This window comes from Antennarius striatus, chromosome 7, assembly GCF_040054535.1.
Source record: "Antennarius striatus isolate MH-2024 chromosome 7, ASM4005453v1, whole genome shotgun sequence".
Taxonomy (NCBI): domain Eukaryota; kingdom Metazoa; phylum Chordata; class Actinopteri; order Lophiiformes; family Antennariidae; genus Antennarius; species Antennarius striatus.
Window position 1 is genome coordinate 16,291,291 of NC_090782.1, and position 5,771 is coordinate 16,297,061.

The following is a 5,771-nucleotide window of genomic DNA, read 5'->3' on the forward strand; positions in this document are numbered from 1 at the left end:
ATTTTGGTTTCAATGGGGCAACATAAAGGAGTATTCTAAATCTAACTTATTACTCTTTAAAGCTTTTCTTGTTGCACTAAACTATTTTAAGCAGTTGACTTCTCTTTATAGCGCAGAAGACTGCTGGATGGCAGTAAATGTATGTATTTCATTGGAAACATTTTTGCTCTATTGAATGAACCTGAAACATTCAGGTAATTGAATTAAACTTACAATATGCTGAAAATCTGGGCACAAACCTCAATGCATTCCCTATAATAGCTTCATCAGTGACTGAATGAATACATTTCCCAAGTAAATTTGACAAGGTAATCATTGAAAACGCCAGCCATAGCTTATAGCAAACCCTCAGTTTATTTGACTTTAGCCCACTACATGCAAAAATATGCTTTTTCTATAACTTGTTAATATGGTACAGTTATTAGCCTGGCTTTGGCCCAGTTCTATATGCACTCACTCTGCACATTTCTGTACATAGATCCACTTTCAGTCTGCTCTGTTAAAAGGCAAGGCCAATATGGTTCTGGTTAGGAATGGAAAGTGGGAGACAAAGGATCAAGAGAAAGTAGAACGGCCTATGTAAATGTTCTCTTAAATCAACATGTTGGAGCGTACTTTGCCTGATGATTTTGACTTACAGAAATATAAACAGCGTAAAATAAATAACTGCAAGCGATAAAGGAGCACTTTGGGGTTTATCGGTCCCGCATGTGCAAGTGTGATGAGTTGAATGAAAAGAGTCCCAGCTGAGTATGTTAATGAATATACTGTACACAGTATATATGTATGTCATTATGAGAATTTGAAGTGGAACACTAAATAATATTGGCTTGTTTTCGAACCATGCGACTATGCATCTGTGAGGAACATGGTGGTGTGCATGAGGTAAGTGACGGCGGTTTCTGGGGCGTCTTTCAGGACTTGTATGTATAAATATCTATGAAAAGCCACATTTATAGAGCCAGCCAACCAGCTAACCTACCAGCCAGCCAGTCACAAACAGTGCCAGACATTCCACAACCCTCATTTCCCTTCACATTTCAACTATTTTCTCCCAGGAACAGAAACTCACTTTTGAAATCAATTTTGGCCAGTCTTACATATGCCCTTTGAAGTGCATCTGTTTTTTAATAAAAAAAATCTTCCTATCATGAAATTATGTAATTCAAAAACAGAATCGTGAGAGGTTTTTACCTGAACTAGCATACAAATTTACACCATTACTGTTTATACTAGGAAACCATCTTTAGTTTGTAAAGGATAAGCCTCAGGGAGAAGCCAAAGTCTACTTTCACCCAAAAATGATTTAGTTATTGATACTTCTGCATTTCGCTGTGCAGACTGATCGAGGTGCACAGCTTTGTGCACCGATATACACTGTGAGAATACTTTCACATTCATCTCCTGGAAATGGAACATTTCTTTAATCTCATCTTAAACCTCCATTTATAGTGTTTAGATATGAGAGGTATTTTGTGTCAAGTCATTTGTTAGGGGGAAGACATTTTGTCATTAACCATCAAAAGTCAATTGGTTTGTTAGAGAAAAAGATACAGAACAAAAACAGAAATAGTCGTTTGAAAAGATACTTAAAGATTCAAAATTTAATCCATAAACATCACAAAAACTAAACAGTTCAATCGTGAAAATGAAGCAAAACAGAAGTTGAGATCATTTTAACAATAGCGGGTAAATGTTAGTACAGTGCTCCGAACATTGCCAGTGTAATATCTTTTTGGAGCCCACATTGCCATATTTTGACTTGGAGCAGACCAAGACCACATGGTATTCAACAGTTCCACTTTGTACTGTTTTTTTTTTTTTTAACTTTCTGATTGACATGCTGTCGGGAAGGAAGGGTGGGATGTGCGTTCAAGTACAACAATGGTTTTCACGGTCACAGACCACTGCACGGGACTGTATAAATGTTATCCTGGCTAACGGGAGGAGGGGGACAAGGATGGGGAGGTAAAAGTAGGATCGCCCCAGCAATAATTTGTTTCACAGTCACTGCACTGCAACCACCTGCAGGTTTCAATCAAATACCACCATCCCTTCCCCCAAAATTTATATCAGCAATAGAAAGTGAGCTGCAAACTCTGACGCTCCAATCCTGCATCCCCTCATGCTCACAAGAGCTTTCATATAATTTGGGCATGTATGGAAATGGGAAGGGCTGATGATGCCGATACTTCCCAGCCAGGGCTTCTAAGGAGGAGTATGTTTCTTAACCACACTGATGTCCCACAACCATCTTGCGGAAAACCTGATCCTGTTTAGAATTGGTCGTAATTACAGCTAGCAGCAATCAAACAGAGCAGGGAACCTCAGTAACAGAACCCGACATACTTCTGATATTAGAGAAATTGGGATTTTCCTTCAAGGGTAGATCATGTTTCTGTTTGTGGAGATGTCTCATCAGTAAGCTACACAGTGAAAAGGGGAAATAAAAACGTATTTCTTTGTAATTTGTGGCCTCTTAGAATCTTTGTAGCATGATTAAGGAAGTGGAGGGTTGCATGTAGTGTCTTAGGAAATTCAATTCAAAATCGTAGAGATATTCAAGTGTTTGGTAATGTGAATAAATGTTTCAGTGCATTTTGTGACACTACCCAGTGATATAGCCTAGTGGTTGATATTTTCTTGTAAAGCTAAACAAAATAATAATGCAGACCTCCGTGTGAAAAATCCATGTGACACACTGTTAAATCCAGCAATCAAATAACAGCTAAAAATTTAAATGTACCCTTCTTGAAATGTAATAATTCATTAACTTAATAACTGTCCAATAAGGTAATAAGGGTCCTGAACTGATGACGTAACAATTTTTGGCTAATAAATTATTTATTTTTTTATTACATTATTAGCCTAGTAAAAAAAAGAGAAACCTTAACACCGTAACTCCCATTTGCCAAAAATGATTACCTTATCGTTTTAGGGCTTTTATCACATTATTGGCCAGATATTACGTTATTGGTTTATTACATTTCAGAAATAGCTAATTTAAATTGTTATTACATTATTGTTTAAACACACCCCATTAAATAATCAGCTCTTAATTAAGATGTTAAGGTGAGGCAGAACTAGAACTCAAAAGCGAACAAACAGGAGATGGCATGAGGTGTAAAAGGGTTTATTTATGGGTGATGGTTTGCTGTGAGTAACCAGTCTTCCAGGTGCAGGCTTACAGAACAGGATTGAGGCAGAATCTAGAGCAGAAGGTCGAGAACCGGAAACAGGGGAGAGAACCGGATTATCCACAGGTGTAAACACTTGGCAATGTGAGGATAGAGTCATGCATAGAACTGACTGAACAGCAGCAACGATTAGGGAGCAGGGATGTGGCAGGCCTGAGGTCAAGTAGGTTGCCAGATTGCTGGATGGGGAACAGCTGGAGGAGGCTCCGCTTCGTCACCGGCACACCTGAAATCATTCAGGACACCACATCCATACACACTCAAACAGACAACGTGACATAAGAAATGTATGCATATCAATACCCAATGTTGTTTTTTAATTTATATCTGGAAAATAAAGTGATTTAATACCATTTAAATAAAAACTACTATTGCTTTACTTACAAAAATGCATATTTAAATGAAGAAAAAAGATATAACACCCTACCCCTGATAACTAGTTTTGCCCCCTTGGCTGAAATAACCTCAGGAGATACCTCTTGTCACCATCTACCAGTGTGAGACATCAATAGGAAGAAAGTTTGCCCCACTCCTCAACGCAAAATTCTTTCAACTGTGAGATGTTTGAAGGGTTTCTTCAAGTCACTTAACAGCATCTCAATGGATTAAGATCCAACCTTTGACTTTGCCATTCCAGGACTTCAAACCTAGTCCTTGGTGGATTCGCTGGTATGCTTTAGGTCGTTGTCATGTTGCAGGGTCTAGTTCTACTTCAGCTTTAATATTTTTTACAGAAGTTTGTATGTTAGTTCAAGCACCCTCTGATACTGAGTTTAATTCATGGTGGATATTATGCCGGGACCTGGTGCAGCTAAGCATCCCCAAAACATGACACTTTCACCTTCATGCTTCCCAATTGGCATGTGGTTCTTGTATTTGTAGTATTTTTTATTAATTGATTTCCACCAAACATCGATCTTCTCCTCTGGTGTCCAAATAATTTCATCCCGCGAACCGGTGATGTATAGTAATTGTCAGTGTTTTTCTGTCTGTCCATCCGTTCGTCCACCAAATATCTGCACAACCTTTGCAGATAGAAAGATGAAAAAAAGCACATAGCTCGTGCTTTGATGTCTGTTCTGAGATATTTTCTGAGATATTTTTGCACATATCTTAGTGACCAGATAAGATAGAAAGGCGAAACAAAATGCTTTATATTCAGGGAGGCAAGGAGATGAAAATTAGATCACAACCTTGACCTTGAAAACTAGGTCAAGGTCACATTTTCACTTTTATACCTTTTTATGTACACATCTCTGAAACCTCATGACAATAGAGTGCACCAGTTACACGTTGGATCATGGGTTTTTTATTAAATGACCCTGTCTTATGAAAGTAGGTCAGGGTAAAACTTTTGAATTCAGGGGTGTGGCGGGATGTTGCAGTCTCTGACTGCCTTGTTCAATTGTAGTCATCTGTTTGAAGGGCATTATTCTTGAAGTTGTGGTTTTTGTCTACAAACTTCAGTCTGGACTTTATGTTTTTCTTAGAGAGAAAAAGTTTCCTGTTTGCACACTTCCCACGAAAGTCAAACTTACGCAGTCTCTTTCTGATAGTAGTGTCCTGTAGTTTCACATCAATTGTATCAGTGACTTCTTTAAGCATCTTACTGTCTGCTCTGGGGGTGAACTTGCTTGGATGGCCAGACATGGGCATGGTGGCAGTTATTCTGAATGTCCTCCACTTGTAAACAATTTTCCAGATGTGGAATGGCCTACATAAAATTCTTTTGAGATCTATTTAAATCCCCTTACCAGACTCATAAGCAGCCACAATCTTCTATCTGAGGGCATCAGACAGCTCTTTGGATCTCACCATGGAGCTAACCAAACTAAATGTCTGGGGCTTAAATGGTGCAAGGCTTGTTCAAAGTGCTGGGTAATGATGTTCTGATCATGTACTGTACATGATTCACCTTCTAACCATTTTAAGTGGGAAAATATGTGGGGGTATATGTATATACAGCACGCCCTCGCACATTCACACTTCACTTCATCACTGATTTTTGGTAGGCAGTCACGTGATACCGTACACACATTCTATTGGCTGTGTGGATGCTGTAACCAATACCTTTTCTATCAGGGGGGCGTCTCCCTGCAATGAAAACTGCTGTGATGTCAGTGTGTGTGACCCATGTCTACATGTACACACAGAATGGACGGAGTTAAAACCGGCTACTTTCTGACGTATTACAGCTCCACGTCGAAGATGCGTTGATAAACATGCTTGAAACTTGGATATTTGTTCGTCTGTTTCTTTCTTTATGAGTCGTAAAGCTTATATATTTATTTATTCATTCATTCATTCACGGTCCTTGCCAAAGACAAGGACGCCAGTTCTGGGTCAGACCGGGATGCGCTGCCTGCTGGTGGGAGAACTCTGTGATGGGTGCGCTGGGTTTATAATACCAATACATTTGTTTTCATGTTTGGTATGAAGTCTGATAATATTGTTTTATCATGGAATTTACACAGGTTCCCGCTAGTGTATATGCATATGTATACTGTATATTAGGGCTGTCACTTTAACGCGTTAATTAGATTAATTATTTACGCTGCAAATTAACGCGCTTAT